The sequence below is a fragment of the Trachemys scripta genome, chromosome 10 (assembly GCF_013100865.1).
Source record: "Trachemys scripta elegans isolate TJP31775 chromosome 10, CAS_Tse_1.0, whole genome shotgun sequence".
NCBI lineage: Eukaryota > Metazoa > Chordata > Testudines > Emydidae > Trachemys > Trachemys scripta.
Window position 1 is genome coordinate 45456918 of NC_048307.1, and position 10413 is coordinate 45467330.

Below are 10413 nucleotides of genomic sequence, written 5' to 3' on the forward strand. Positions count from 1 at the left end.
GATGGGGAACGCAGGCACAGTGTAGATTATGGGCAGGTCTATACTAGAATCATTACAGCGGTGCTGCTGTGCCCAGGGCCGGCTCCAGGCACCAGCTTAACAAGCAGGTGCTTGGGGCGGCCAAGTGAGAGAGGCAGCACCTGCGGCAATTCAGGGGCGGCAGGTCCCTCACTCCCTCTAGGAGCGAAGGACCTGCCACCAAACTGCTGCCGCCGATCGCGGATTTTTTTTTGTTTTTTTGCTTTGGGCGGCAGAAATGCTGGAACCGGCCCTGGCTGTGCCGATGTAGCTGTGCTGCTGTAGTGGTGCTAATACAGACACTGTATGTCAACAGGAGAGATCTCTCCTGTCAGCATGATTGCTCCACCTCCCCGAGTAGCTCTGATGCTCTCCTGCCATTATAGCACTGTCCACACAGGCGCTTACGTTGGTGTAATTTATGTAACTCAGGGTGGGGCTTTTCCACACTCCTGATTGACTTAAGTTATATGGAAGTAAAAGCTAGTGTAGACCTGCCCTAAGTAACTTTCTCCAGATCACACAAGAACTGTGAGGCTAAATTGGGACTTGAATACGGGTCTCTTGGCTTGCCTTTCCCACCAGACCAGCCTTCCCATCCTGTTATCGTTTTTTTTTTGGCTTGGTCTGAATCAGTGGCGTAGCTAGGAGTGGAAATTTGGGTGGGCCATGATTTTCGGATGGACAGGCAATGCCAGACTGTGCTAGCTCACCTGATGCCACGCCCTCTTCCTGGCCCTGGTGCCCCCAGACATAGGGCTTCACCTGCCAAGTCGGGCATGCGCATAGGGTGGCTCAGAAAATGGCAAGGCAGAGCTGCCAGAGTGTAGCTTTCTGAAGGGCGGGTGCATAACTCCCACCTGGATTTGAATGTCCAAGTGACACTCCAGGGTGGGCCTGGATGCTAAGTGCATGGGCCAGCCCACTGGTGGCTACGCCCCTGGTCTGGATTTCCCTTTCCAGCTCAGCAGTGGTGACCCTATGTCTGTGTGGACGCTCTGGTGCCCTTCCTGCTGAGGTTCATGCTTGTCAGAGGGTTTGTCCCTCTGCCTTTCTCTGAGGGTCTGGCTCCATGTGCTCTGGGTTTCCCTGCCCTGTCCTGTGGGATCCCGATCTCTGAGGGGGATCCCGGTCTGGGTCAGTGTTCTGGGTTTGCCCCTCTGGGTCTCCTCGTCCTAGTTCTATCTCCGTGCTCCCCGCCTGGGCACTAGGGCTGGACCCCGCGCCTCCGGCGGTCTGTGTGCACCGGGCATCCCGGCTCCGGGTTTTCCTTGCCTGGTGGCGGCGGTTCCGCGCGCCGGGTTTTCTCTCCGCCCGGCTCAGTGAGTCACGGCGGCTCCGGATCCGGGCTCCGCGCTCCGGGTCCCCCGCCCCGTGCGCGCTGAGCCGAGCCCGGAGCGCGGCGGCCGCTGAGAGCCCCCGGCCGGAGGCGCGGAGCGGCCTGCACTGAGCGCGGCGCGGCGGGATGGCGGCGGCGGTCCCGGGCCCGTAGCCGGCGGCGCTGGGAGCCCGGCGGCTCTATGGAAGAGACTTAGTGGAGCGCCCGGGACGGGACCGGAGCCGGGTGAGTCCGGGATCAGCCGCAGGGCCTGGCGGGGGGAGGGGCTCCCGGAGTGTGACCCCCACCCCCCGTTGAGGGGCTCCCGGAGTGTGACCCTCTCCCCACAGTGAGTCGCGGGGGGCGGCGGCGGCCCGGGAGTGTGATCCCCCGCCCCCCGGTGAGTCGGGGGGGCGGCCCGGGAATGTGACCCCCCCCCTTCCCCGGTGAGTCGGGGGGGGGGCGGTCCGGGAGTATGACCCCCCGGTGAGACGATGGGAGGGAGACTTTTCCTCTCACCCTGGAATATGCCCTCTTGGAAGCGGAGGGGGGGGGTAAGAGGGAGCTTAGGATCTCTCTTCCCTTGTGCCTGTTGTTGCTTGTAGGGCTCAGTGTGTTGGTGGCTGGGCTGGGGGCACCAGGGCCTGCGGGATCACAGGGGTGTGCTGGGCAGGGGGTGTAATGGGGTGCTAGGGTCTGAGGGGTTACAGGAGCGGGTGATGTGGGGCAAGGTTAGTAAGGTGGGGAAGGGTGTGGGGGGCAGGACCAGGACAAACAGGGAGGTGGGACAAGGACAGATCTTTAGATAGAGGCTGGGTGCTGTGTCCTGGCTGGATATGGGGCATAGGATGTTAAGCACCAAGTGTTAGGCATGTGGTTGCTTGGGCCGGAGAGGGTGCTGGAGCAGGTGGTTTAAGGGAACCGGGTAGGGGGAAGGGATGAGGGCAAAGGGTAGACACAAATGGCAGATTGGTTGGGAGAGTGATCTCAAATCCCAGCACTCAAGCCTCAGCGGAGTTAGTGTTCCCTTCTTCACCCCTGTCCTTCACTCCAATCCTCACGCTGCCAGGAATTAAGAACTTGGGGAAACAAGTGAAGTGTCCCTTGGGGAGGTTTGTGGTGTCCTGTGCCAGGCTGCCTCCTGGCAGGCTCCTTCCTAACCTCCAGGCATTGTGCTAGCACTGCGGCTTTCTCCATTTCCTTTATTTGTAATGTGGGTTCGATCACTGTGCTTTCTGATGACTGATTTCCTTCTCTCCCCTTGGGCCTGTGCCTGATGAGGAGGAAGAACATCTGACCCGTGTGTGTGTGTTGTAGGGGTGTGTGAGAAAGAGACAGGCAGCAGCCCACAGCAGTTTCACGTCCCCAGTGTTGGGTTCACTGAGGGGAAAAGGACAGAGCCCTTCTGGGGGATTTTCTCAGCACAGATCACAGAGAATTAAATCCTCCAACAGACTCTTCACTGAAATGCAAACAGTCAATGTGGGAAGAAATCTTGCCTCTCCGAACACTGTTTCTCATGGGTGCCAGAGGCAGTGGCATCTGTGGGTCACAATCCTAGGCAAGGCACCTCAGATCACCTTAATTAAAGGCGGGTTTGATTGTGTTTTTTGATCCTCTGCTATCACTGCTTGGCTGTTCAGAGAAGTGCTACTATCTATCCTTGGAGCCCTGGTGCTGTTGTTCTGAAGCCTGCCCCCTCCTGCTGGGCCACAGGATCAGCTTGCCCTGCATGGCCTCCATGTGGATGGGGGCAGGGGAATGCTGTGAGTGGTAGGTGCCTAGAATTGGACTGAGAGGGTGAATCTGTTTGACTTCAGTTGTCTTCTCTCTTTTTCTGGAATGGGGCAGGGCCCCGAAGGGAGCATGGTTCCTGGCCGGAGGAAGAGTTGGGATTGGAATGTAACCCGTGCAAGGTTTATCTCGGCTGCTCTGGGGCCGGCTCCCCAAGAGGGGGTTATTTTCATTCCTTGATTGCAGGAGAAATGGCAAATATCTCTGGGTGACACCAGTTTGGGCTGTGGTGAGGAACAAACTAGCTGTGCTGGGAGCCCACAGTAATTGGTCTGATTTTATCTGAGTGAAGCAGAGGGGATAAAGCCGCTCTCTCTTGCCTGCCCATTGTATACACAGGGAAGGTCACGGGTTCAAGTCTTGTCTGTGAGACTTAGCTCTGCTCTGTCTGGGGAGCCTCCCAGCAGGCCATTTTGTCCCTGTACCAGGCAGGCCATTGCCACTGGTTGAGAGGTTGTACACAGATTTTTTTTTTGCAAGGGACAATGAACATCTCATGGGCACATTCCCTCCCCCCTCCGTCCCCCCAGAAGAGTAAGGATGCCAGTGTCTGTGCTGAATCATCTGCTCTGCACAGCCGGCCATTGTGTGGCCAGCCCTGCAATGGGAACAGAGCACTGTGGGGAACAGGAGATTCCCTTCCGTAGTCTTGCCTGTCTGGATGTATTTACGTAAACCTGTTTCCATGCTCTGTGCAGTGACTCTGGCACAGGGTTATTCTGCATGTTCTCTTTGTTGGCTCACATTGCTTGGAAAATCCAATCCGCTTATTTATTGATTAGCTTTCTTATAGTGTGATTTACAAGCAAAATGTTACCTGCTTTGGAATGAGAGCATTTTCATAAAAGTGATGTTTCAACATTTTCTCCCCCCTTCCATCCTCAGACATTCATTTGCCTCCCAAATCTCTGTGGTTGGGTATAAGATGTGGGAAGTGACCCATGTACACCCTTGAAATACTGCCACCTCTGGGGTGGGAAACGACAGCTGTTTAGGATTGCACAACATTGCTTTCCAACAGTTTAGGACAAGAATGCCGCATCAGTTAAAACCACCAGAGGAAGTCAGCAGGCAGGCTGTAATGACCTGAACTGGAGTTTAGCCAGGACACATCGGGAGTATCCCAAGCTGGATACTTTCTGTTGTTTGTTTGCATCTTGGAGACACATCTTTATGTGACTGCTATTTGAACTGCTCCTTATTCAGTCTTACATGCTATATATATGAGCATGCATAGACATGTCTATATTACACATGTGCACCTTCGTATTGCTCTTCCATTCGTTTAGGAAATAAACACTGTTCTTTGCAGGTGGTGTCATGGGATGGGACCTGTGCTGCTGTTTGGATTAATGTCCCAGACAAGGGCAGTAGCAGTTGTGAATATAGCAAAAGGGACCGCTCCTCCTCTAGTGGGATCACGGGGTAGCAGGTCCCCTCAGGCTTCCCCCAGCCTGAATATTGGATGTGTGTGTGATGCACTCATTTTCCTATACTTCCTGGCTCCTGGGAGAAACCCACTCTGTCTTTGATGTATTTATTGCTCTTCCATCATTAATCTACCTAAAAATACATTTTTTTAAATGAAAGAATAGGCAGAAATAGCTAGTAGTGAAGTATAAACAGCCAGTAGTCTAGCCTAAGAAATCCCACTGCGTGAGAGCCACCAAACAGGCAACAAAGTGAATGCAATAAATGAACTTTGAGAGGTAAGGGCCTGTGTTCATTAAGAATCTGATTTATTCTCTCTCTGTGCATCTCTCTTCAGGGTGAGGGGTGATAGCAACATATTGGAGTATGTGATCCAACCAGTACACTGGAAATTTTAACTGGACGCTGTTGAGATAGGTCAAATTTAATTTGGCCCAGCTTGGCCCAAGCTTTGCTTGCAGTGTCCAAATTGCTTTTGACAAAATTCCCTACATGCTGCAGTGCTATTTTCCCTTTTAATACCCCCACCCTCCTGAAAACCTACCACTAAGGCAGTACATACTTATGGGCAACCCTGCAATAACTGAGCTCTGTTGTTGGGCTGGTGTGGAGTCGTTTGTTGTGTTACTCATTGGTGAGTGATACAGGTGTGATGTGTAAGTGGAGACAGGTCTCCTGGGGTGATCTGAGGCTGTAGTTGTGTGTTTTGGGTTCAGTTGGCGTGTGTAACTGTGATACACCCAGCGTTCATTGGCTTTGGGCTGCCCACTGTGCTTCTGAGCAAATGTTCATCAGGGAACCAGACAGAGCTGAGCCAATTTATGTCTCTTTTGACCTTGCACTTTGGCAGACTTGAGCCAAGATTTCTGTAAATTCTTCAGGGCAGGGACTATGTCTCTTTGTGTGTTTGCACAGTGCCTAGCACAATGGGTCTCTGATGCTGATTGGAGCCTCTGGGCACAAGTGTAATAGGAATATTAAATACACTGTATTAAGTCTCTTTGTCCCTCTGCTACTGAGTATTATGTAAATAGGATGGTATTTATGGTTCCAGGTGCACTGTTTCTGGGATGCAACACGTGGAGTGTGTGCACAGTTGCTTCCTTTAAGGCTTTTATGCCCCCGTCCTCATTGTGGTTGGATTATCTGGCATTAGAAACAGCCCTGCCCAGAGAAAATTGTGGGCACATGTTTACACTGCGCAGATCACATGCCTATTCAGACAAAGGGAGGTGAGGCCTGCTGGTGAGGGTTTCGCAGGGAGCAGTTGCTTGTACACACAGAACACCCGCTTTGGCTGACCTGCAGAGCAGTGGTGCCAGAGGCCTGGGGCAAAGCAAGGTGAATGCTTGGCTGCAGTGGAGTGTATTCTGCTGAAATCCTTACACAGAAAATCTGTGTGTGGCTGTTGTCCCTAGTTTGGCTGATCAGTGTTTCCTTTATAAATTTGTAGATTACATGGGAACTCCCAGGTCAAGGGGAGATTTCAGGCATCTCTTTGGAAGATTCACTGGAAGATATGGACCGATGTTTTCCTAACCTTTGATCCATTCCTCCATTTCCAAGTTTAGAGCTCCTAAGAGCTTGTTCCTACAAATGCAGCCAAGTTCCCATCTACTGCTCTCCCCTTATTCTCACAGTTGCATGTAGGGTCAGGAGCCCTGGCTCCCACTCTTGTGCCTTTACCATTAGGCCATCATTGTAGTGTATAGCCTTCCTGTTTTACTGATATGTTTATGCACATTTAATGTAGATATCTAAGTATCATGCTGCTTGCATGTCTAGAAAGGAGTACACATTGCAAAACCTAAAGCAGTGTTAAGGTTTCAGATCTGAACACAAAGGAGCCAGGAAGTTCAGTTGCCAAAAGCAAAGTTAACTCAGCTGCATGCATGTACTGTATATTATGTTCTGCACCCAAGTCTAAGCAATAGTTGAAAATAGTATTTGTGGATGAGTCAAAGTTCATGCCTGAGAATCTTGACTTTTGTGTCTTAAATTGGTAAGTTTTTTGCATTTTATTTCCTTCTTTTATTTGGGGAAAAAAACCTGCAAAGGACTCTCTTTGTGCCTTCCCTGCCCTCAGCACGGTAGAGATGTGGAATGATTTTGCAACATCAGATGTTAAATACAACCACTGGTGTACATTACTTCTATCTGGGCCAATACATCTGTGCTGTTAAGTGGCTGGAAACTTTAATACATTTTATACAGTGCTTTTGTAATTTAGTTATTTTGTCTTTGTGTGCACACAGCGAAGTGGTTCTTACTGAAAACTGACCACCTGTGCCGCATGAGTGTGTGTAATGTGTTTTATCTTTTTTGTTTATAAAAATGAGATATTATCCTGCTTGGTTAATTTAGGACTATGGAAGGATTTTATGCAAAACTACCTCAGAATCTTATTTCTGTGATGAGACAAAAAGAATAGGCAGTTTTAATCTTACAAGAACAGTCCTTTGCGAACTTTCAAATGAATGAAAATGGGGCATTACATAGTGCTGCTGTGAATACTGCTGTAGAGTAGAACTTCGCTAATCTGCACAAGAATTGTTGGTCTCTCCCCAAAGATTTAGTAGCAAATGCTGTAGTGAGATTTCTTGTTAGCAAGATTTCATTATTTTTGCCAAACCTAACATAGAACCTTTCCTAGCATTTGCAGTATCACCACAAGTAATTAAAACGGAACTACAGCTAACAAAATAAATGAGCAAAGTACATTTCAATGCATTATTCTTGCTTTTTATTGTATTCCTTTATGTACTTGCTAATTCACAAAATTGTGTAATTTTCAATGGGTCATTAGTGTGAATTAGCCAGGGTCTGATGTATATCATGGCTTTTCAAATGTGCTTTATTAATCTATAAAATACACCTATTTATTATCCCTCCCTAAAAAAATCACTGAAGGGGTTTTGTTGTCTAGTATTCCCTGCACTCGGATTTGTTCCTGCATGTCCGTAGACCTCGCTTTGCAGTCTGATTGGCCTCTCCCAAACTGCTCCTGGGCTGACGCTTGACAGCAAGAGAGATAGTGAGTGCAGGTAATATACATTCTACTCCTGCAGATGAAGCCCTTGCTAGCTTTAGCCAAGGTGCACTAATTGGTTATTGAATGAAGGGAATTAAGGGCATTAATAGATGAAGTGGCAGCCCCTTCATTTTTGGAATCAGAGACATTTTCCTCTTCTGCTAAAGCATTTGAGGCTGCCAGTGCCGCGCATTTGTGGTCTCCCTAAGGAGGCCTAGAATTCTGCGTGTCTGCTAGATTGAAAGGCCTGCAAGCAAGACAGGCAGACAGGCAATCGTGTGACTTATTGGGAGGGGCAGGCCATCAGGGCAGTGGAGAGGTCACTCCCAGGGCAGTCTGGGGCTCTTTGCGCTGCACTGTACCTGGCCTGTGCTACTTGACTCCAGGATGTTGGGATCAAAGCAGAATCGTGGCTGGAAGCCATTGCTTTGCCGGTCACATGACTCATTTTGATCAGTCCAGTTATTTTCCCTGAATTTGGTGATGAGCTTTTGAAGTTAGAAACAAACTTCCCCTGTCATGTTTCCCTTCCCACCAGTTGGTGGTGTGAGCGCCAGTGCTGACTCCAAGCTGCTTTCTCCCTGAATGTGGTGCTCACTGAGGCATGCTTGCTTTATCCTTGGCCCTCCCTTCCCCCGCTGGAGTCATCTGCTTGGGGAACAACTCCACTAGCCACTTGGAAACACTCTAATTACTGCAGCTATTATAATCACTGCCCAGATCTACCTCTCCCACCCCTTCTGTCTTCCTTCCCCCTCCTCTCCCTCAGGCAGCAGGAGCTGAACTGGAATCTCAGAGCACAGCCAGCTTGAAGCAAGCCCTAGATCTTGCCAAGGCAACTGGAGCTGACAAGGCTGGTTTTTCATGGTAATTTTGCTATTTGCCTGAAGAATCCCATAAATTAAAGGTGAGAAGAGCCTATTCAGTTACACCCAGTTCATCCCCTCCCTGCTCCAATACCAGCCAGGGCAAAGTTGAGCTGTAAAGTATGTGAATCCTTAAATTATAGTATTTGTTTGTCCAGATATTTTGATGGCATTAGATGAGCAGGGAAAAACAGAAGGGCTCTTTCTCCCAGTACATTGCCAGCTTCAGCACTGTCATTTGTGCCCACTGGCTTCATGTGGCCTTTTATTATTTCTCTGGAGCCAAATGAGGTACAGAGGACAGGCATGGTAAGAGGACACTGGTCTACATGGTAAAACAGAGTACTTGTAACAGCCAAGGCTCTGGCTAGGGCTGCCATGACGACTGACAAGGTGTTAGCCATCAGGTGTGCAGACACAATATTTAGAGTACAGCCATAGTGTGGGTTAGGTGTTGGATTTAAGAACCAAGACCTGTGAGAAGGAAACTGGCTCAGTAGTTCTGCACCCTGAAAACCTTTTCGTCCATGGTCATTGGGCTTCTCTGTGGGGTTTCTTTGTTTGAGCTAAGGCCTAGAGGCATTGCAGGGGGTTGTGGGGGCAGGGGAAGTTTGTGTTTTAGCTTAATTGCAGCTTTGGGGCTTTGAACCTCGGGGCTGCTCTTTAAGTGCTTTACTATGTTAAACTGTCAGGGACTTTAAAAGTTTGGCAACATTCACTGCAGGACATTTGGGCCAGTGTAAAATTTCTCCCAGATGAGGAGGCAGTACCCTGCCAGAGGCCATGTTGTCTAGAGGTATGGTCACCTGCAGTCTATGACCACTTGCTCCTGACTGGCCTCAGTAATCCTCTCAGCTCCCTCTGAGGTTGAGAGCTATTGCTCATCTCTGTTTGACAGGCAGGAAAACTGAGGCCTGAAAAGGGAAGTGACTTTTCCAGGGTGACAGACTAGTGACTGTCCGAATGGGGTTAAATCACAGCTCTCCTGTGTACTAGGTCTGCTGGATCCACCTCTAGCTCACACTGCTGGTTAGCCTGTGTGGCTCTCCCACTGCAAAAGGGAGCTATTAATACAGTACCTACTGACCTTGGTTGCAGGCATGCCCTTGGCCCTCTTGTTTAATGCTAAGCTGACACTCGGTGTCTTGTTTGTTGGCTTGGGGTATCTGCACATGGGAAGCACAGGTCACATCACAACAGGAAAGGACCAGTCATATTGCCATGGATACTAGTGAGCCAGCGTTAGTGGAGAGGGTCAGTATTGCAGCAGCATCCAGGATGAGGTTCCCCAAAATCCCACACTGCATTGCACCAGGTGAAGGGTGGACCATCTCTTGTGTCTCCCCTGACGCTAGGGCCAGTGAGCTGCATGCAGTTTGGGGTTGCTTTGGAGGCAGTCTGGGTTGGGTTAGGCGTGGGCCCAGCAGACCAGAGACTTCTGTTCTGGTTTTGATGCTGGCTTGCAATGTGACATAGGGCATGTCACTTAACCTCTGTGCGTGCGTGTCTTCCTAGCTGTAAACTGATGACAGTATTTACCAGTGTGGGGTGATCTGCGGGCAGTAAGCAGTTAGTGTTTGAACAGCATTTTGGAAATGGAAGTGCTAGAGCAGGGGTCGGCAACCTACGGTACACAAGCCAGTTTTGAGTGGCACGCTGCCTGCCCGGTGAGAGGAGAAGGAGGAGGGGTGGAGGGGCCGGAATGCATCAAGCTGGGGGAAGAAGCGGGGGAGGAGGGAAGCTTGGCTGCCGCAGGACCAAGCTTCTGCCTCCTGCCCCTGCAGGGGAGAGTGGTGGTGGGGGTCTCGGCCCCCCGCCCCACTCAGCCCACCCACCCACCGCTCTCCCCTGCAGGGGCAGGAGGCAGAAGCTTGGTCCTGCGGCAGCCAAGCTTCCCCCCTCCCTCGTTTCTTCCCCCAGCTTGGTGCATTACGGCCCCCTCCTCCTCCCCCCCC

The 10413-nt window shown here is 50.6% G+C and overlaps 1 protein-coding gene across 3 annotated transcripts in view; it reads left to right on the forward strand.

The window, feature by feature from the left end:
• The first annotated feature begins 1411 nt into the window (after positions 1–1411).
• ZNF609 (zinc finger protein 609) overlaps positions 1412–10413 on the forward strand; it is a 125145-nt gene continuing 116143 nt past the window's right edge. For all 3 annotated transcript variants that reach the window (XM_034784046.1, XM_034784048.1, XM_034784049.1), the window contains exon 1: positions 1412–1582. The gene's annotated coding sequence lies outside the window, so the exon portion shown is untranslated. The remainder of the gene's footprint in view (positions 1583–10413) is intronic.